Genomic DNA, 24,432 nt, shown 5'->3' on the forward strand with positions numbered 1-24,432 from the left:
CATAACAAAATTACTGTAAACTAGTAATATAGTAGTAAAATTCTAGTAATATAGAAAAAATGTTAAAACAGGAAAAAAGATCTACAGGGAAACAAAGACAAGAATGACTGGAAATTACTTGTCAGACAATTCAAAACAGAATATAATGAAAGGAAAATTAAATTTTAAAGTGCTGAAAGTATCTACAATTCTATGCCCAATGCAAATAAAGAAAGAAGGTGAAATAAAGACTTTGGTTCAGACAAACAAAAGCTGAGAAAATTTATTGAGAGCAGACGGGTACTACACAGAATGTAACTGCCAAGTTCTTCAGGTTGAACAGAAACTATATAACATGGAAACTGCATCTATGCAAAGAACTGAAGAATGTCAGAAGTAATAAAGAAGTAGGTGAATAAGACTTTTTTATCCATGTAAAAATGTCTTTTAAATTGTTTAAAGAAAAAATAAACAACATATCGTAAGGTTAAAAAGATATGTGGAAAGAAAATCTATGAAAATAGCACAAAGATCAGAATTAGAAAATGGAAGTATACTGTTGTCAACTTTGTACATACATCATATGGGAAGTGGCATAATACTGTCTACAAGTAGAGAGTAGCGAGAAATAAGCACGTATTATAAAATCTAGAGCAATCGCTAAAAAGAAATTAAACAAAGATGTAGAAACAAATAAGATGGAAATTAAAAAGAATGTTTAAAAATACCCAATTCAACCCAAATAATGCAAAAAAGATAAGGCTAAGAAGAGATGTCACAAATAACAAAAGATTAAAAATATAGTACTTACACCTCACCAATGAAGATAAACAGATGGCAAATAAACATATGAAAAGATGCTTCACAACATGTTATCAAGAAAATGCAAATTAAAACAAGATACTACGCATCTATTAGAATGGCCAAACTAGACCACTGACAACACCAAATACTGACAAGGACACGAAGCAACTGGAACTCTCATTTACTGCTGTTGGGAATGCAAAATGGTATAGTCCTTCTGGAAGATGGTTTGGTTGTTTCTTACAAAACTAAATATACTCTTACCACATGACCCAGCAACCATGCTCCTGGGTATCTACCCAAAGCAGATGAAAACATACGTATGCACAAAAACCTGCATGTGAACATTTATAGCAGCTTTTCTCATAACTGCCAAAATTCAAAAGCAATCATGATGTCCTTCAGTACGTGAATGAATAAATAAATTGATACATCCAAACAATGGAATATTGTTCAGTGCTAAAAAGAAATGAGCTATCAAGCCATGAAAGGACATGCAGGAAACTTAAATGCATATTACTAACTAAAAGAATCTGAAAAGGCTACTTATTGTATGATTCTAACTACACACATGCATCACTTAACAATGAGGATGCATTCTGAGAAATGTGCCATTAGGCAAATTTTGTCAGTGGGTGAACATCATAGAGTGTACTTACACAAACCTAGACAGTATAGCCTACTACACACCTAGGTTAAACGATACTAAGCCTCTGGGACAACTGTTGTATACGTGGTCTATCACTGACTGGAATGCTGTTATGCAGTGCATGACTATATACAACTTCCTGAAAAGGTGAAATTTTGGAGACAGTAAAAAAATCAGTGCTCGCCAGAGATTATAGGGAAAGGAGAGACGACTAGGTAGAGCACAAAGGATTTTTAGGGCAGAGGAACTACGCTGCATGATACTGTAATAATGGATAAATGTCATTATACATTTGTCCAAATCCATAGAAAGTATAACACGAAGAGTGAACCCTAATGTAAACGACGGACTTTGGGTGATAAGGATGTGTCAATGTAGGTTCACCAACTATAACAAATGCACCACTCTGGTGGGGGATACTGATGATGGGGGAGACTGTGCATGTGTGGGGCCAGAAAGTAAATAGGAAATCTCCGTCCCTTCCTCTCAATTTTGCTGTGAAACTAAAACTGCTCCAAAAAATTTGTCTTTGTTAAAAAAAAAAATACTCTACTGAAACATAACCATTTGGATAATTACATCAAATGAAATGCTCTAAACACACCAATTAAAAGAGATATAATTAAAAGATTAGCTAAAAAAGCAAGACACAACTACATGTTTTCTATATGAAACACACTTTAAATATAAAGACAGAGATACGTTAAAAATAAAAGGATGGACAGAGACTTGTCATACACACACTAATCAAAAGAAAGCTGGGTAGGCAATGCAGGGGACCGTCCTTGTGTTTGGGAGGTACACACTAGAGAATTTAAGGGTTATGATAAGGCTGCGTGTCAGAAAAAGACAAGAGGGCAATGGAACAAATGTGGTAAAATATTAACAATCGGGAAATTTGGGTGAAGAGGATATAAGTATTCTTTGTGCTGTTCTTAAAACATTCCTGTAGGTTTGAAACAATTTTAACATAAAAAAATTTTTAAAAAATAAAAAAAAAAAGAAAGCTGGGTACATCCCACTACTGGGTATTTATCCAAAGAACACAAAAACATGAATGCATAGAGATACATGCTCCCCTGTGTTCACTGCAGCATTATTCATAATAGACAAGAAGCGTAAGCAACCCAGGTGCCCATCAACTGATGAATGGATAAAGAAAATGTGGTATAAATATACAATGGAATACCACTCAGCCATAAAAAGGACAAAATTGTCCCATTTGCAACAACATGGATGGACCTTGAGGGTATTACATTAAGAGAAATAAACGAGACAGAGAAAGACAAACAGCATATGATTTCACTCATATGTGGAAGATAAACAAACACAAGGATAAAGATATGTTTGGTGACAGACAAAATTAGACTATTGGTGGTAAGGATGATGCAGTCTATAGAGAAACTGACATATAATAATGTACACCTAAAATTACCCAATGCTATAGGCCAATATGACCTCAATAAAATAATTAGAAAAAAATTGTTAGTGAATTCAAAAAAATATATACTTTAGGCTCTGTGGACCAAGAGGCAAAAATTAAGGATATTATATAGATACTTATGTATTATAGTCTCTGTAGCAATTATTCAGCTCTGTCTTTGTAGGCAAAAGCATTCATAAACAATATATAAGTGCATGGACATGGCTATGTTCCAATAAAACTTTATTTGAATTTGACTGAAAAAAAAAAAAAGAAAGCTGAGTAGTTTCAGCCCTAAGATGTAAAGAGCTTGGAAGTCACCAGTCATGTCCTTACAACAAATCAATAGTAGGAGGAAAGATGGAAATTCAAATATGTGGAAATTAAACATACTCCTCAACAACGAATGGGTCAAAGAAGAAATCAAAATCAAAAGGAAAATAAAAAAATATCTTGAAACAAATGAAAACGGAACCAACTGAATCCTATGGGATGCTGCAAAAGCAGTACTAAGAGAGAATTTTATAGCAATAAATGCCTACATTAAGAAAAAAGAAAGATTCAAATAAAAAACTTAACTTTACACCTCAAGGAACTAAAGAAAGAAGAAACTAAGACAAGTTAGTAAAAGGAAAGAAATAGACATCAGAGCAGAAATAAATGAAAGAGAGACTAAAAAGACAACAGAAAAGATCAATGAAACTAAGCTGCTTTTTTGAGAAGATAAACAAAAGAGACAAACTTTTAGCTAGACTAACCAAGAAAAAAAGAGGACTCAAATAAATAAAATTAGAAATCAAACAGGAGACCTTAAGCTGATCCTATACAAATACAAAGGATAAGAGACTACTACGAACAAAAACTGTACACCAACAAATTGGACAATCTAGAAGAAATGGATAAATTCCTAGAAACATACAACCTACCAAGATTGAATCATGAAGAAATAGAATATCTGAACAGATCAATTACTACCAAGGAGATTGAATCAGTAATCAAACACCTCTCAACAAACAAAAGTCCAGGACCAAAGGTCTTCCCTGGTGAATTCTACCAAATATTTAAAGAAGAACTAACACCAATCCTTCTCAAACTCTTCCAAAAAACAAAAGAGGAAGTAATACTTCCAAACTCATTTTACAAAGCCAGCTTTACCCTGATACCAAAACAGACAAGGACAACACAAAAAAAGAAAATCACAGGCCAATATCCCTGATGAACAAAGATGCAAAAATTCTCAACAAAATACTGCAAACCAAATTCCACAGTATCTTAAAAGGATCATCAACCATAATCAAGTGGGCTTTATTCCAGGGAGGAAGGGATGGTTCAACATCCACAAAGGAATCAATGTGATACACCACATTAACAAAATGAAGGATAAAAAATCATATGATCATATCAATAGATCCAGAAAAAATACCTGACAAAATTCAACATCCTTTTATGATAAAAACTCTCAGTAAAGTGAGTATGGAGGGATCATACCTCAACATAATAAAGGCCATATATGATAATCCCACACCTAACATTATACTCAATAGGGAAAACCTGAAAGCTTTTCTTATAAGATCAGGAACAAGAAAAGGGTATGCTGTCTCAACACTTATTCAACACAGTACTGAAAGTCCTTGCCAGAGTAATCAGGCAAGAAAAAGAAATAAAAGGCATCAAAATCAAAAGGTAAAAAGTGAAATTGTCTCTATTTGCAGACAATAATTACAGAAAACTCCACCAAAAAAAACTGTTACAATAAGCAAATTCAGTAAAGTTGCAGGATACAAAAGCAACATATAAAAGCAATTTGCATTTCCATATACTAACAACAAACTATCAGAAAGAGAAATTAAGAAAACAATCCCATTTAATATTGCATCACAAAGAATACAACACTTAGGAATAAATTTGACCATGGAAGTAAAGGATCCATACACTAAAAACTGTAAGACATTAATGAAAGAAATTGAAGATGAGAAAAATAAACGGAAACATATTTCATGCTCATGGATTTGAAAAATTAATATTGTTCAAATATGCACACTACTCAAAGATAGCTACAGATTCAATGCCATCCCTATCAAAATTCCAATGGCATTTTTCACAGAAATAGAAAAGAAAGTCCCCAAATTTGAATAAAACCACAAAAGACTCAGAATAGCCAAAGCAATCTTGAGAAAGAAAAACAAAGCCGGCGGCATCATGCTTCTTGATTTCAAACTTATATTACAAAGCTACAGTAACCAAAACAATATGCTATTGGCATAAAAACAGCAGACATAGATCAATGGAACAGAAGAGAGAGCACAGAAATAAACCCACATATATATGCTCAATTAATTTAGAAGAAAGGAGCCAAGAATATACAATGCGGAAAAGACAGTCTTTTCAACAAATGATTTGGGAAAACTAAACAGCCACATGCAAAAGAATAAAATGGGACCCTATCTTACACCGTACACAAAAATTAACTCAAAATGGATTAAAGACTTAATTTTAAGACCTGAAACTGTAAAATTCCTCAAAGTAAACACAGGGGATAATATCCTTGACATTGGTCTTGGCAATGATTTTTAGATTTGACACTAAAAGCAGAGATAACAAAAGCAAAAATAAACAAGTGGGACTACATCAAACTAAAAAGCTTCTGCACAGCAAAGGAAACTTTCCATCAACAAAATAAAAAGGCAACTTACAGAATGGGAGAAAATATCTGCAAATCATATATCTGGATAAGAGGTTAATACAAAAAATAAAGAAAGACCTCACAATTCAATAGCAAAAGCTCAAACAATCTGATTAAAAAATGGGCAAAAGAACTAAATAGACATTTTTCCAAAAACATACAAATGGCCAACAGGTACTCAACATCACAAATCATCAGGGGAATGCAAATCAAACCACAAAGACATATCACTTCACATCTGTTAGAATGGCTGTCATCAAGGAGAAAAGACAGAATAAGTGTTGGCAAGGATGTGGGATGTGGGGAAAAGGCAAACTTTGTGCACTGTTGGTGGGAATGTAAACTGGTGCAACCACTATGGAGACCAGTATGGAAGTTCCTCAGAAAACTAAAACTAGGACTAAGAGCAATCCCATTTTGGGGTATTTATCCAAAGGAAATGAAAACAGGATCCTGAAGAGATATCTGTACTCTCATGTTCACTGCAGCATTATTCACAATAGCCAGGATATGAAAACAACCTAAGTGTCCATGAACAGATAAATGGATAGGGCAAATGCAGCACCTATATCTATACCTATATCTACACACACACACACACACACACAAGGAATATTATTCAGCCATGAGAAAGAAGGAAATCCTGCCACTTGCAACAACATGGATGGACCTCGAGAGTATTATGCTAAGTGAGATAAGTCAGACAGAGAAAGATAAATACTGCATGGTATCACCCTACATGTAGAACCTAAATAAAAGTCAAACTTGTAGAAACAGTATAAAAGTGGTTGCCAAGGGCTGCAGGGTAAGAGAAATAGGAAGAGGTTGGTGAAAGGGTACAAACTTTCAGCTATAAGATGAATAAGGTCTGAGGATTTAACATACAACATGGTGACTATAGTTAGTAACAGTGTATTGTATAAGAAATATGCTAAGAGAGAACTTAAATGTTCTCACCAAAAAATCAAAAAAATAAAAACAAAAAACAAAGTAGAGCTGCTCCACTGTACATTACCATCAGCAGTATGTAAGAATTCAAATTTCTCTACATCCTCATCAACACTTGATATTATCAGTCACTTTGATTAGACTTCCTAGAGGGTGTAAAGTAACATTTCACTGTGGTTTTGATTTGCATTTCCCTAATGGTTAATCATGTTTTCATGTGCTTATCAGCCACTAACAATGTAGGGAAATACAAATGATTCCTATATATTGATCTTGTATCTTGAATCTTCCCTGAGCTCATTTATTAGCTTTAATAATTTTTTATTGTATTCCCTAGGATCATCTATATAAAAGACGATATCATCTTCTAATAGAGATAGTTTTACTTCTTCCTTTCCAATTTGGATACCCTTTATTTCTTTTTCTTGCCTAAATTACCCTGGCTAGAACCTCCACTGCAACGTTGAATGGACACGGAGAGAGCCCACAATCATTTCTTATTCCTTATCTTAGGGGGAAAGTATCCAGTCTTTCACTACTAAGTACGTTAGCTGTGGATTTTTTTGTAGATGCCCTTTTCAGGTTAAATTCTCTTCTATTCCTAGTTTGTTAAGTGTTATCATGAAAGAGAGTTGGATTATTTCAAATGTCAAGTTTTCTGTTTGTCTTTTGAGATGATTATGTGGTTACTGTCAATTATTCAGTTGATATGCTGTACAACATTAATCAAGTTTTGTATGTTAAATCAACTTTGTATTTCTGCGATAAATTCCACTTGGCCATGGCATATAATTCTTTTTATATATGTTGCTGGATTCAGTCTGTGAGAATTTTGCTCAAGATTTTTGCATATATTCAAGAGAGATATATGCTTTCTTGTGGTGTCTTTACCTGGTTCTTGATATTTTAAATTACATGTTTCACCTAAAATCTTAAACTGACAAAAGTCTAGAAAACTGCTATGAGTCTTAGGAGTTTGTTTATATGAATGATAATGTACACATTCATGATATTTATCCCAAGAACATAATATTTGGAGAAATTACCCTTGGGAATAGTCTAAGTATACATAAAAATGATTTGTCAGGTTTTATAGACATTATTTATATATGTCAACACTCTATGCCTAATGTTATAATTTAGGATAAATACTGTATTTTTAAATATAAATTATCAGAGATAAGATACAGAATACTAAACAGCAAGATTTAGAAACTAAAATAATGTAAAAATAGTCTTAATTTTTAATACTTTCTCAAGTCTACCATTTAAATTAGGGTAGGCAGCACACTTCCAATTGTTTTTAATTTATTTTGAGAGAAGCAGAGTTTCAGCTTAACTTTGTAAAAATGTTAAAATAACTATAAATAATACATTTTTCAATGCTTTAATAATCATGAGAAAATACTACAATAAATTCAGATGTATACATTTTTTAAAAATCAAAATCATCAGAGAGCCCCTTAATGAGAAAAATGCCTAATAAAATAGAAATTCAATGGGGTAAATCATTAATATTTAAAATAAGTAAGAAGAGTGTTTTAGTAGCTATAATAAATGCTTAAAGAGAAAATTTGTAAAATTAAGATGATAGAATTATCTGAACATAACGTATCTACTCCCATGGGAAAAAATTTTCCTTAAACCATACATAGATTTGTTTTCCTTAAATCATAGGTGGAATGTTACTTTAAAAAATTTAAAGCCTGAGACTGAATACGTGCTTATCTACTAAGCATATCTGGGAAACTAAAACAAATGTGGAAGGTTTTTTAAAAATCATTTTTCCTCTAAATTTCTTTAGCTCTTCTACCCCCAGCTGAGATGGTCGGAGCTTCCTCCTTCACCCAGCTGTTGCTTGTGCATTTGGCTTTAATCAGGTGCGGAGCAGGAACTCAACATCCTGTTGCCTTAGTCTGATTAGGAGGAGTCAAATTCTACAAATTGGCAGGTTTCTGCTTTTAGTGATTCTATGTGATGAATCATTTGCTTTTAAGTATTTGAAAAGGACCATTAGTGAGGCAGCAGCCCAGCTTGTTGCTATTTTCTGGTCTAATTATAACCAACCACTCCAAGGAGCCAAATGCTGATCCTCTTTATCTGCTAAATCTAAAATTTAGGAATACAGAAAAAAAAAGATAACTACCTAATATCTGAAATAATAACAGTAGTGATCAACAGCTGAGATGCTAGTTGTAGTTTAAGACTATTAAAGTATTAAACTAGCAGACTAAGAGACCAAGGTGCCTTTTTACTAACCAAGGGACATAAAATGAGTATTTAAAGGCTGAGTCCAAAAACTCAAGGATTCAGTCTCCAGAAACAGTAAATATAAAATTAAAGAAATGAAGAGAAAAAGAGCCAAAAGTAAATGTAAGTAAAATATTTACGACTCTTTTAGTCTCCAGCTCCCGTCTTAACTTCAATTCCTAAAACTGCAGTCGTAGATATAAGATATTGAAGGTACCAGCATCTTGGAGGGGTAAAACACAGCAGTTATATCCACTAACGCTGATGTTCCAAGTTCCCATTCCCTCCCATCCATGGAAACAGCTCCCACACAGCCTGCACTCTCCACTTCCAGTCAGGCTGTAAGGAGATATTAACAATGCATATACCACCCAGCTGGTAGGGTGGCAAGGAGCCAGACTTTCTCAGCTGTATCATCTTGATTTAGAGGTTGTGAAATGGCAAAGTCTCATTAAGACTTGGCCACTGTCTCTTTCTCAACATCATTAAATTGCTATCACAGCAGGCCCAACATCAAACAGCCTTTGTGTAATCCTACTAACCTAAAGAATGAGGAAAAGCTGGACCTGAGGATGAGGGAATGCTTTTCATTGAAACCTAAGTTTCATATGTATTTTATGGCCTGACAAGCTCCCTAAGCCTGGCAAGGCAACAGAATATGGAAAGATGGCACAGACAACACATGCAGGCTATACCAAAATCAGGAAGATGCAGTGCCAAAAGGACAGGGAACACAGTCTAAAGAAACCAAAGTGGAGCAAAATTTTTAAAAAAATGTTTCATGGGCGTGCTGAAGAAAAATATAAAGCAAAAGGATCAGCCAGCATATGAAGCCGGCATATGAGGTGCTGAACATAAATGGGTGGATACACGACAAAAGCAATACCAAGAGTAGCTCCCGATCCCTAACTGACAGCAACTCACGTTCTGAAAGCCAAGTGATAATTTTGTGGCATTTTTCTGGTATTCTTTTGCATTTGTGAGATTCATAAGATAAAAAACTATAGTGATGCTACACATTATTTAAAATAATGCACAGCTTCAATCATTTTTAAAATTTAAATTTTAAAAGGAGGGAAAAATCACAAATGAGATCACTACTTAAACCTGCTAGCAATTATGCAGATTAAAAATGAAAATCACCACCAAATTTAACATGTATAAAACTGAGCTTCTTAGTTACACACTATTTGTTATTATGTATATACCATAGATGCTGGGGCACAGAAATACTTTAAGACTAAAATATGTATTTTTGAATTCCACTGTGAATTTGACTATACACGAGAACTATTGCAACGAAAGATAAGATTTTACTTTATACATATGTAAATAATTTGGAAATAAGTCAATTAGAAAGCATTACAGGCAAATAACTTTGAACCTTTAGAACACACTAAGAGAACTAAAACTCTACCCAGCTTTCCTTCTGTAGAATAATAAAACTAATCAGGCACTTGTCTTTTAAGAACTGAATGTTCTTAACACATAATTAAGATGGCTTTTAAAAAATTATTTATAACTGACTTCTATATGATCTACTTCCTTAAATACACAGATCCTAGGCCTACTTAGCAAACCATGTCAGGCAATATTGATGTAGGTCCTAGAATCTAGGTGAATGATTGTCAAACTGCAGTTCTAGATATAAGATATTGAAGGTACCAGCATCTTGGAGGGGTAAAACACAGCAATTACATCCACTAACGCTGATGTTCCAAGTAAGTTCCCACCCCATCTCAGAGTTGTCTCAGGAATTTTTCAAATAGCTCACTTGAATTTCATTTAAATTATACTGAAAACTATACTCAAACTCACATATAAATTACATTAATAATTAAAATAGTGGCAACTACCTAAATATGTACTTATGCTGTCAAATTAATTTCATTTTTATTTAGACTTTAAAATAACTTCTGTCATCTTTACATATACTTGAACCTCTTTTAAATGTGTCATTAATTAGGATGGTAACAAGCTAGAAAAGGACAGGACTTCTGTCTCATAATAACTATTTGTTGGATAAACAGACTGCTCTGTGCTATAATTTTCAGAATTCAAAACATAAAAACTTGGCTGAAACTGGTGAGACCAGTGGAGCCCTGGCAGCAGCACAGGTGAAACTACTCTGCAAGGGCCCTTCCACAGCCCAGGTTACACAGCCCACAGCAAGCAGACATCTAACACACAGAAGAATCTCCATTCCAAGAATGAAAAGGAGAATATGAAGGACTCTCTAAATTAAGCATATGTGAAATATTCAAAGAGATAAAAGAAGGAGGTAAAGCTACAAAGTAAGAAACAGTGGATTTGAAGAAAGCACCAAACAGAAACTCCACATAGTTAGTAAAATAGTAACAAAAGGCATCAATGGACAGGCTGAATAGTAGCCAAAACTATTCAGAAACTAGCCAACCTACCATTCAAGAGTGCAGGCAAAATTAAAATATCTTCAGACAAAAGTAGAGAATTTATAATTCAGACACCTACACTGAAACTACTACTAACAGACTTACTTTAACAAGAAAGAAATTAAACTCAAAAAGCAGGAACAGGATGGATGAAGTAAGAGTGAGAAAATAAACTGGTAAACAATGGATAAATCTAAACAATTACAAGCTGTATTTAAAAACAATAAGAACAACAACGATTAATTTGAAAGATATGCAAACAGGGTAGAATTAAATTACTGGACAGCAATAAATTGGAGCAGGGGAGGCAGCAGATCAGAGTTAGTGTTCTGAGTAGGCAGTGAGAACCACTAATTAGATTTAGACTTTATAAAGTATGTGTGCTAAATTAAGCAAGACAGCAAAAAGAATACAAATAGAAAGTATAATTTCTGAACCAGTGGCTGAGGAAAAAGAAATAAAAAATTCAATCAAACCAACAAAAGGCAAAAAAGAAGAAAAAAGAGAAGCAAAGAAAAAGTAGAAAACACATATTAACAAGATAGAAATAAGCACCTATGTATCAGTAATAACAGTAAATGCAAACATATTAAATTCTCTATAAAAGCGATAAATGAAATAATTGAAGTTACAAAAACGAAATGCCTAATTATTTTTTACAAATATATACTGAAAGCAAAAGGACACTGAATGGTTGAAAATATAAGGAATAGAAAAAGAAATCCCGGCAACTACTTACATAAAGAAAGTTGATTCAGTAACATTAATCCTTTTCTGCTTTAAATCTTGGCATTAACTACATACTGGTAAAACCATCCACCAAAAAGATAAGATAATCATAAACAAGGAAAAAACAGGTAAATCCACAATGATAGAGATTTTAACACTTTGTGAGAATATTATAACATTCAATGCAATCATTTAGGGGAAAAAAGACTAAAATAAGTCAGCTTAATATTCAATGGAAGAAGAAACAGAACAAAGTACTCAAAGAAAGCAGAAGATATTAAAATTGCTTTTCTATTTTGATTTTGAAAAGAAATCTAACTTGTTTCCATTTGTATTCACACAATGCTAAATCCATAAACTAAAGTCTGAAACAAAACGATACTGGAAGAATTCGAAAACTTAAACTATTACCTCTAAATCTGATGAGGGTCTGTGTGATAAATATTTAGTGAATGCCTATTAAGCGGCCAGGATAAAACGGCTATTTAAGAAGCTCAGAGCCTATTGAAAACGAATAGTGAGAACTCAATGCATACATGTGGGTGCATACAGACATAAATGAGGATTTCCTTCTTTTTGTACTTGAAAAAATTTCAAGTCAAGCATTTACTTAACTTTATAAATGCTGTTATTAGCCAAGTAAATTCAACTAACATACTGCATGAATAATGACTATACTGGCTCAAAAGAAAGTACTTACTACCTTGTACCTTAATCTTTGGATCTGTAAGTGAATAAATGAATAATCATTCAGAATGAATGAAGGTGCACTCCATGTAGCCAGTTGCCAGGTCAAGATGTTCTCTGGCAATCTGAACACGTTTCAAGCTGAAGTCAGTATTTAGAAAAGCGAAATGAAAAAATGGGCAAGTTCTTTCTTAATCTTAACAAATCTACATAGAAAATAATGCTTGCTTGAATCAACAATAGCTCTGTAAATAAGATGATTTCACCAGTCACATGTTAAATTATCAAGTCTGCCTTACCCTAAGATGTTATCTTTTTTAAAAATAAAAGTTTTTAAACTGCTAATTGGACTTTAGAGTTTCTTGACATGACAAAATAACTTTTAAAATTAATTTTAAGATTGTTTAGCACATTTTGCTCAAATGCTCAAGTTTTACTATTATCTTTTTAATGTAAAAGTTTAACCCTCAGAACAATCACTTAAGTTCAATTAGCACCACTAAGCTGCCAAACAAAAACAGTGCTCACAAGGCAAAGGGAGGTCAGAGGGCCACCACCTGGTCCTGGTCATAGACACACCCCGCCCCCACCACCACCACTCAGCTTTCTGGCCATGTGGCTCTCTTTATCTCAGGGTGTAGAAAACCTACCAGCTTCTCTCAATTCAAACACAGAAGACTCCAGCCTTGATTCCCAAGCATATACCTTCACTCTGCATTCACTGGGCTCTATTTGTTCCTTTGCTGTTTGCTGGCATCACTTGTCCAGCCTTAACACAAACATCTTTAGTATGCATCATGGGTTAAATGAAGTGGAAAACAAGAATAATAAGGACTTTTTCAAACACAAAGTCATGCGAAAAGACCTTTGCAATTTATACATGAAACATAAAGATTTAATATTAATACAGAGTCCATTTTTCTTAGCAAATGGGAATATGTTATTCAAAACCACAAGCATCTGGAGTAATCATTTTTATTTTCTACATCACTGGCTACAGGTGCAACCTTGTGAAAATCAGTTTTGTCCTTTATATGATTTGCACTTATTATCAGCAGAATGTTTAGTTTTAGCATTAACATTTCCTAAACTGCTTGCAGTCGCTCTCTCACTATTTCCTAGGAATTCTTCACAAGGACTGGTTTTGATGATGCCTGTGGTTACATTGCAAAGTGAACTTCATGGAATCCAGTGTTGGGGGATGAGGCAGTCAATGACCTGGCCACTGGATTAAGTGGATGTTACTGCATATTAATTAAGTCTAAATTAGCTACTCTATAAAATCAAATATTACATCTTCCTTAGTTCATTGAACATTGCCTCTGGAAGAGCTTTGTACTAATTCTGAGATCTCATCAAGAAGTAGGAAATGGGTCAATAAATTTTTCCAATCAAAGATATGGATCACATGAGAAATAAGACAATAACAAGGTCAAAGGAAAACAGACCAAAAAATAAAAAAAATAAGCCCCAGAAACTACTGAAAATATATTTACAAGCATATAAGCAAAAATATCACGGTAAACTAAGAGGTGAAACCAGAGAATAAAGCATAAAACAAGAGAATTCAGCGTAAAATGTCTTCATGGAGAGGTGATCCTTGTTGGTGCTTCTGAAAGTTGAGGCATTCTGACCTAGTGAAGAAGAGAGTGGCATTCGTGAGGAGAACATGAAGCACTGGGCAAAGCTGAGGCAAGAGTGTGCAAATGTCAACAATGAGTTTATCTGGGTCAGCTCAGCTGTGTGGAGAGAACAAGGGAAGGTGCAGGGAGTGGGGGAAAAGGCAGTCCAATATGGAGAGAGGGATGGGGAGAAAGCTCTGAACTCAGGGCTTGTTCTTTTTACTCTTCCTTTGATTTCTAGCATGCTCAGAAGGGGGCTTAGGTGATTTTTCTCAAAATGGGAGCTTGAAAAAGATGTTTCCATTTGGATATGGAGGATATGAAGAAAAAGAGGGGGGGATTTCTTATAAGAAAAAGAAAGTCTGGGAGAAAAGTTTTAGGGTCTGGAATAAGAATATGAATGATCACATAATGATAAGTACATCTGATAGTAAGAACCAACAGAATTTACTGATGGCTGAATGGCAAACAAAAGACAGAGGAGGGGCAGGCCCCATGGCTGAGTGGTTAAGTTAGCACACTCTGCTTCGACAGCCCAGGGTTTCCCCGGTTCAGATCCCAGGCGCGGACATGGGACTGCTCATCAGACCATGCTGGGGTGGCGTCCCACATGCCACAACTAGAAGGACCCACAAACTATGTACTGAGGAGCTGTGGGGAGAAAAAGGAAAGATACAATCTTCAAAAAAAAAAGACAGAGGATTCTTCCAGAAACAAATGTAAGGAAGTTAGAGGACTGCAGAGTACACAACAGTTACTGGAAAATAAAGTAAAGGGCATGTCATAATATAGAGTTAATACAGACAACACGAAGTCATAAATTTGTTTCACAAAGTTTATGAAAAGTTCTTCTTATTAAAAACAGACTTATAAATGAAAAGTAAAAACTTCAGGAAATTATCCACATAATCAAATTGGCTTTCTATAGTGATACAAATAATAAACTTATTACCACCACAGAGTCCTTTTCTTCTACACTTTTGGACTCAAAAATATTCTAATGTCTACAGCTCTTTGAACAAAGGTTTAAAAAAAACCTTTGAATATTTAAAGAAAAAAGTTCTTGGCAAAAAAATACCTTTAAAGATAGCTACTATAAAAAGGCCTAGTTAAAGACGTCTAACTTATAAAACAGTATCTTACATATTTTAACAAGTTCTGCTTTAAATCTCTTATTGTATCTTCCTTTAACAAATATCTTGAAGTGTAAAAAGAATTTTCACTCACAGAGTCTCATTCTGTTTAGTATAATTAGTAAAGATAACTGCTGAGCATATGACATGGATATAAAACACCCTCGATAAGTGGAAAGCAGCACAGACAAGAAGATAACTTAATTAAAGTTAAATATGCTTCAAGGTTTGGAGTGGAGAAAAAGTACACATGTTTTTCAATCCTACATCATTTACCCTCTCCAATTATCTCATCTACCAGAACTCCAAAATCAATTTGACTGGACTTTCATTTATGCTTTATAAGAGGAAAAAATGACACATTTCCAAATTTAATTAACCAAAACAAAAATTCCTAGGACACCCCATGTAATTCTGAGTGGACTAAACAATACATCTTAGTAGCTCAGGACAAAAGGTCATTTGGAAGGGATGTGCCTTTAAGGGTTTACAAAGGCTTGGTCTTCAGTCCTGTAATAAAAGAGGAAGCACATCTCAGTAAAGGAAGGATGCCCACTTTAAATAAGGAAATGGGTTTGCAGGATGCACACATGCTGCTTTCTATTAATGATAAGCACAGTCTACAGAAAGAGCCTCAGACTGCTTTAACTTTCATGTAGAATACCTGCAGAGAATGCCTAACATAAACAAAACGACAAGTAATGCATCCACTCACCATTTTATTAAATGATTTATGAATTCATAATAGAGGCTAGTAAATACTGATGACTATATTCCAGTTAAGAGCTACAATTACTGGTGTGATGATTGTATGCCAGGTTCAGGGCCAATAATGTTTTGGGAGAGAAGCATACTTTAGAGGTTTATGAGGTTAATTACACAAGATAGATTGCTTTGCTATGTGATTTTTTTTTTTAACCAGAGGGAATGAGACGGCAGGGATTTCTTGACACCTTTATCATAAATTTCTTTTAAATATTTTATTGTATATGTATAGTATTTTGTTAAAGTTTGATCTCCTTCAAGACAGAAAATAAATCCAACCAATATCCCAACAAATTAATTTAAATTTAATTTTGGCCATCACCTTTGGCTTCTTCCATCTTTCTCTGTCTCTGTCTCCCTCTCTCTCTCTCACACACACACCCCCCCATCAGACATTTTTCAACTACAATAAATTACAACCTGTTTTTAATCAGCTGATGACTGTTCAATTTGTCAACTCACCCTGCCTCTGATCCCCTAATATTCCTTCTTGCCATCTACTGATAATCCTTGGGGCATTTTGCTGTTTCTTAGCACCTCAACTAAGAGGAATGCAAAAGCAGATAAATTACCCATCTAGCAAAAATTCATTACAAGTTGTCCAGGGTACTGGTAATTTCCAAGAATTGCCTTGATAATGAAGGGAGACCAGATTACAAACTACGTCTACAGTCCAAGCCAACCTCTCCATACGACGTAAATGGAGAATTTTACAAGACTCGAAAACACTTGCTCATTCTACAAGATTTGCATCAAGCATCACTTCTAAATATTCTTGAATTGTATTCTGGCATGATCTGGAACCAACCCCCTGCTGGATCACATAACAGGCTTGCATAAGTACATGCTTGGGCTTCCACGTGTCATCCCAAAAGAGAAAAATTTTATCTGCAATAAAGTTATCTAGAAGTTTGATATCAAAATATTTCAAAGAAGCTGGGGCTGGCCCCGTGGCCGAGCGGTTAAGTTCGCGCACTCCGCTGCAGGTGGCCCAGTGTTTCGTTGGTTCGAATCCTGGGCGCGGACATGACACTGCTCGTCGAACCATGCTGAGGCAGTGTCCCACATGCCACAACTAGAAGAACCCACAACAAAGAATATACAACTATGTACCAGGGGGCTTTGGGGAGAAAAAGGAAAAAATAAAATCTTTAAAAAAAAAAAAAAAAAAAATATTTCAAAGAAGCTACTTTAAGCATGCATTTAAAGTCTGTGTCATTCTGAATTACATAGTGGGGTACAGAGGAGGGAGCATGAAATACTACCACCAGGCCAGAGCTCCCTGTTCCTGTTAGTTACTGTCCATTTCCTCCATAGGAGTCTGTGCCTTGGATCTCGACTTTTTAAAAAGATGATTTCAAAATAGAGAGTGAAGGAGAATAAATATATACCTACATTTTCATAAAGTATTTGTGGGGATGGTACATGAGAATACATGCGTCAAATTTGTGAAGCTAGAGAGCTGAGAAAAAGATGACTGAGACAAACTTAAATTTGGTGCTTGTAAAGGACCTGAAGGATATTTTCCCGTTCTTATTTTAGCATCTGAGACTTTGTAGGGAGAGGTTAAAAGACGACACACAACTTCAAATGCTACCCCAATTCCTATTTTACGTGGACTTTGCGCTACATATAAAATGCTTTCTTATCTAAAATTTTCCCAAGGATTTGCAGCAAGCAGAGTTTGCACAACAGACTTGACCACAGTAAGTCTCAAAGGCTCTAATACTCTCTAGGGATCAATGACATTTGTGCAGAGAAGAATTTACAAGGTTCACTATAACGGTTCCCTTGGAACTATTATTTTCTAAGGGGGAAAGTAATCGATATTTTTAAAAAGTAGCACACTTGCCAAAATACTGGAGTATTGCCTCCAAAGAAAGCAATGTGTATTAGACAAACATAGTAAAACTGTTGCAAAGTGCTTCACTAAAATGTGGATATACTGTAGGTCAAAACACATTGCTTAGAAATAGTAATATACAGCCCACAATTGACTAAAATGTGAAAAGTCTAGAGCATGAGTATTATCCTTGTGACTCCATACCAATACAATAAGAAAGCTTTTCTCCAATCCCCCTATTATAAACAAAATCAGTTATTACCATGTCAACTCTCTCACACGTAAAAGTGATCATATTACTGTCAATACCAACGTCACAAATTCAAATGCCTACAGAGGCAAGCATGTAATGTAAATAAGCGACGACGTAGGCCAGGTACAGGCTGTGGTAAACTCATGCAATACCTCTCAAACTTTAATGTGCGTAAAAGAATCACCTTGTTTAAGTGCACGTCTTGATGCAGTAGTTCTGGGGTGGTGCCCACAATTCTGTATTTCTAATAAGCTCCTTGAGAAGCAGTGAACTAGAGAGCTCTCTTCCTTTTCTGCTACTTTGCTTCAGATGACAGTCTCCACAGAAGGAATGCAACCAGGCTCAGTGCTGACCAGTTTCTCCAAAGAAGCCAGAAATCCATTCATTCAAAAAATATGCCACCCTTGTCTATGTTCCAGGTATTCCAGGCACTGTAGAAATAGTAGTGAGCCAGAAAGACAAAGATGCATGCCCTCGGATAGTTACCTTGATAATAAGAGGAGAGAGAGACCCAACATCTAGACTAGCAGCAAGTGCTTAAGAAAAAAGATAAAGTGAAAGAGGGATGGGGGGTCAGGCAGGGAGGGATTCAGTTTTAGATAGGGGGACCAGGGATGGTAAAACTAAATGTTTTCCATGTTCTCTTCTGACTTTTAAATGCTAAAAAGTTAGGCATATATATAGAAAATATTAGGCCCATGGTCATCACTTTCTGGCTGCTATAGTTTTAAGACTTTGAAAATACAATTAATATTTTAGTAAAATGCTTTAGAAAAAATTACTAGCCATTTTTATTATTGCCTAATTTATTCTAAACTCAACTATATTGAAAATATATAATTTTATAATCAGAACTTATTATTTAAACCGTATGCACACAAAGATCCACAAAGAACAAGTACAAACGTTGGAATCTCTCAACGATCAAAGGGTAGAATAAAATCTCAGCAAAAGATAACATTCAGTTGTCCATCTATGAATTTGCTGCCTGCTGCCTCTAGTTCATCATCTGGAAGATATATACTGTGAATCACTCTTCTGGTGGTAGTGATAGGTTTGTACTGGAGACATACATCTATTCCTCAGTCTCTTTGTAATCAATGTCAAACATTTGAAAAGAGAATGGCCCACGTCAAGGATGCCTTAAGAGACAGTAAATCTAATATGCCTTTTATCTTCCTGACACAGAATCCTGTACAGCTGGAAATCTCAGAAGCAAATCTACAACTCTTCTCTGGGAAGTCTATAGAATTTCCTGTATGTAATCTGTATACTAATCTCAGTCTTGGTTCTCTCTTACTTTGCTACCTATACTCTTCCATTGTCTCAGTTTCTTCCTTACCAATAATAAATTTATTTTCTCTTAGCATATTGTATGTATCAGCACACTCTTCAAGTTTCCTTAAATCCTTTTCAAAATAAGTTCTGGAATCCATTCAGTCATTAAATATTTATCGAATGACAGGTATTATTTTAGGTGCTCAGCATCCATCAGAGAATAAAATAAAGATCTCTGCCCTTAGGAAGCTTACAAAAGTCAAAAGTATATATACAGGCAAACAGGAAAAAAGTAACTTGCTCACAAGGAGTCTGATTTAACCAACAACATAATTGGTAGTAGGATCTCCACCCATAACTGTAAAACTGCAAATTCACTGTTACTTGAAATGTCTTCCACAAGGTCATAGTAAAAACAGTGTCAGCATCTGGAATATGTATAGCCCATCTTGACAGACATGAAGTATTCCTCTTACTGATTTGCTATGTAACTCACTGACCCCTAGAAAAAGATGGTACAAAGAAAAATGTTAATACCAATTTGGGAGTTTTCAAATTTCATTTTTAAAACTTCTAAATTAAAAGTCACAAAAATGAAAGTAAAATAAATAAAACCCATGTAATATGGTTAAACTAAGTTACTGGTATTTACTCATAAAATATATTAAATCTTGCAATCAGTTGAATGTATAACCACGCAGAAAAAGAAAGACTGAGGTCTTTGCAAATTCAAATTGTTTCCATTCCTGATTATCTTAAATTGGTATTTTCTTCATTTGTAATTTGAGCCAAACCATATGACCAATGGAATAATAATTGTATGAGCATTAAATCAATGATTCACTAATGAATAATAGTTGCTGAAAGAAACCATAAACCTAGTCATGTGGTTAATAGTAAAGAACTCAGTAAGAAGTTCCCAAAGTATCATGTTATACTCCTCTTAAGTTGATAAACTAGAGCAATATTTATTTCCCTCAGAAATTACCATATTGTTTGATGGGAGGCACAGGAGAGGATCTCCATTATTTTCATCCCCGAGTCCAAGGAAACCTTTACAAACTCTCTGGAAAAGCTGTACCCTGAAACTGGTCAGGCATGGAACAAACTCTTCATTTTATCACTGAACACCAAATGTTCAACTCTTTCCTTAAACCTCCTTTACAGTATTTCCCAAGGAAAAAGTAGCAATGTTTGATTCATAAGAAGAAATCTATTTCTCAAAAGAATGCTCTCATAAGAAGCACCCCATAAGAAGGGTTCTGGAAATTAATTTCTTAAGGAGTTAAACTGTCAGACATTCACTGCCATTGTCTTTTATTGCACCATTTGCCCTGCACTGTGCCTGTACATGGCCCCTTAGGTCCTAAAGAGACAGGGCAGTGTGGCCTAAAAGAGGCTGCACGTCAGAATCACTGGGGGTACTTATCAAAACACAGATTTTCTTGGGTTCAACCTCTAAAGAGTGTTTCAGTAGCCCTGAGATGGAGGCCTGGATCTTGTATTTTTGATAAATGCCAAGATGTTTCTAATACAGACTATTTATAAATAAATATTTTGGAATCACTGATTCTAAGCAGAATGTGTAACCCTTGAGAGGCATATATAATGTTCCAAAGAGACATGAACAAATATTAAAACTTTTATACTTACTTTTATTTCTTTCAATTTTTGAGTTGAATGATTTATAAGGTACAAATATATTGGTATGGGATTAAGAGTATACAATTTATAAATAGATTTACATGTGCAAATACATATATGTGTGTATATGGAGGTACATATTCAAAAATACCTTTCAGATCAAAAATGTATATTGATCTTCTATAACAAGGGCCAGCAGATTTTTCTGTTAAGGCTGAGATAGTAAATATTTTAAGGTTCTCAGGTCATATACAATCTCTGTTGTGTATTTTTGTGTTTTTCTTTTACAACCTTTTAAAAATTTAATAGCTGTCAGTTACAGAAGATTGCATATTGTATGATCCATTTATTTAAAATGTCCAGAACGGGCAAATCTACAGAGACAGAAAGTACATTAGTTGTTGCCAAGGGTTGGAGGGGTTAGGACAGCTAACAGGTATGGGGTTTCTTTCTGGGGTGATGACAATGTTCTAAAATTGATTGTGATGATGGTTGCACAACTCTGAATATACTAAAAACTATTTAATTTTACACTTAATGGGTGAATTGTGTGGTATGTGAATTATATCTCAATAATGCTGTTATAAAAAATTTAACAACCATTCTTACCTCAGCGCTGCATCTGGCCCACAGGCCATAGTTGGCCAACCATTCACCTAGAGCAACAGTTCTCAAAGTGTGGTCTGAGAACCCCTAAGGGTGGCCCAAGACACTATGAGGCGAGCTGCAAAGTCAAAACTACTACCATAAGATACTATCACGTGATTTGTCTTTTTCAGTCTTATATTCTCGTATGTATACATTGGAGTTTTCCAGAGGCTATATGACATGTGATATCAAAATAGACCAAATGCACAGGTAGATGAGAATCCAACCAATCCTTCTTCCTGCCTGGAATAGGGGTATAACGCCCAAGATGCAGCAACCATCATAAGACCATGAGGAAGAGAGGCCAGGTAAAGGGTGGTTGAGAGGAAAACAGAAGAAGCTGCCACCCTTGATAGCATTGTGGGATTTCTAGTCTACCTTTTAGTCTAGCATTCCATTTCTGGTCTACCTTCTCTAAACTGCCTACTACATGAAAAAAATAAACTTATTTAAACTGTTTTCCAGGATTCTATAACTTGTAGCTGAATAAAATGCTTTATGTATACAGCATCACATCTCTCCAAAAATCAAGTATAGAACACAATCTAGTCTTAGCTAGCTAGCTTCAAGCAGGTTATTCACTGTAGAGGGCAAGCCTCATTGTGAAATAGCAAATAAGTCAAATCAACTGTTCTCCCCTTATTTGCAAGCTTTCACTTCTTGGAACTTCTGAATGCTATGTTTGATCTGTGTGGATGCCCATCGCCTCATCTTCCAAAGTTCAAAGCTTCCATTCTTCAAGGCCAACGAAACTAACAAGTCACTTCCTCAAAAATACGTCTTCCTTTATTTCCCAAAGAACTATCCACTATTCTTATCTCCCATATCTGTGCCTCAAATGGCACTTAACACTTTCTATTTTATGTTTTATTCATTTCTCTGTCTTAAAATTCCACTAAACTATCTGATTCACTTCTCTACCTCCGTCATACTTACCACAGGACTTTGCACTAAATAAAAGCTCAAATTTGTCAGTTATATCAATATTACTACCCATGATCAAGTTCTTTAGGAAACAGAAAACACCATAGGATAGAGCAAAAGAGTATTCAAAAATCCCCCCTCCAGGAGTAATCTCATGTCTTAGGCCAATTTGTCCTAATGGAGTGTCTCACAGACTTCAATTTATTGTGCTGTTAAGAGTTTAGAGACAGTGCTCGCCTTTCACCCAACTTTAATTTAATAATATAACTACTTGTGTACCTAATGAAAATCAACTCAACTCTTGACCTCCTTTTAAAGTCAATGAAGGAAATCAGAGAGACTTAATTAAATGGTGAAATAAAGCCCTTTTAAGGAGGATTTATGACCCTTCTGTGTAAAGTACTTAAGATAACAAGGTGTTGATAAATTAGGTTTTGGCTGGATAAAGATCTAAATATATCAATGTAACAGATTATGAAGTTGTCTTTTATAAATGCACATCCCAGGAATTAACTAGTTTATTGATTCTTGAATATGTTCGCTAACAGGAAACAAGATCATTGCTTTTCAGTGCCTCATTGCTAAAGGTCAGGTTGGTCAGTTATTGGTACCAGAAATCAAAGCTAGGTCCAGCATGGGAAGGTCAGTCTCAGAGACCCCTTAGTATTTCTACTGTTCTAGGGTTTAGCTGTCCATAGTAGGCATACAGATATTCCTGCGTTATCCACTATGGTATGTGTCTATTCCAAATAGGCAGGGCTCCAGGCAAAACGCCAAGAGTTTTACACAAAATAGAATCATATATGCTGATTAATGATAATCCTTTTCCTATAAATGGCAGGAAGTAAATATAGTATATACTGACAGTAAGCAGTTATCCTCATGAAGAGCACTTAATAGGGAAATAAACTGTAAGAAAGGTAAAAAAAAGTTGCTTTATGAAAAGACTTTACAGCCTTTGGTATGCTGATACATCCCGTGAAAGTCGCAAGGTAAGCAGTGTTCCCCAAAATTAATACAGCTGCAGATCATTTTATGCATCTTGAGCCATAAAATAGAGTTTCAGAAGTAAGGTTTAAAATAAATACTCACGAGATGCCTCATTTTCTACTTGTGTTCTACCTGGAATTATTTTCTGGAGGCAAAAAGACACTGAGGTAAAAAAATGAACTTGTGAGATAAAAGGAAAGAACCCCTCAGTGGCATCATGAACATCGACAACATTTCTCTAATAAAAGGTACGTCCACTTACAGAGCTGGGGAAATGGTTTAATCAAACTGGTTACCAACACCTAAAAAGCCTGGAGCTCTCATATTAATTGAGTGTGCCACTCCCAATCCATTGCAGTACACACCTTCTGAGCACTGTTTTTTTGTAAAAAGAAAGAAGAGAAGGTAGGAGAGAGATGAAAATCCTAGTAGAGATTTACAAATGGTCCAAAAGGTAGGCAAACCAGATTAATTTCCTACTTTGTGGAATCAGTCAAAAAGCTACGTTATGGGGATGGCCCTGTGGCCGAGTGGTTAAGTTCACACACTCCGCTTCGGAAGCCCAGGGTTTCGCCAGTTTGGATCCTGGGCACAGACATGGCACCGCTCATCAGGCCACGGTGAGGCAGCGTCCCACATGCCACAACTAGAAGGACCCACAACTAAAATATACCACTATGTACCAGGGAGATTTGAGGAGGAAAACAGCTATGTTATGTTGCAGTGACAACAGCCCTCAAATAAAACATTTCCACTGAAATATGCTCCT

At 35.1% G+C, this 24,432-nt stretch overlaps 1 protein-coding gene across 1 annotated transcript in view; it reads right to left on the minus strand.

Annotated features, from left to right (window-relative positions):
* The window catches only part of GMDS (GDP-mannose 4,6-dehydratase), a 649,017-nt gene that overhangs the window by 409,712 nt on the left and 214,873 nt on the right, over window positions 1-24,432 (minus strand). The window lies entirely within an intron of this gene.

The sequence above is a fragment of the Equus przewalskii genome, chromosome 19 (genome assembly GCF_037783145.1).
Source record: "Equus przewalskii isolate Varuska chromosome 19, EquPr2, whole genome shotgun sequence".
In the NCBI taxonomy this organism is placed as follows: Eukaryota; Metazoa; Chordata; class Mammalia; order Perissodactyla; family Equidae; genus Equus; species Equus przewalskii.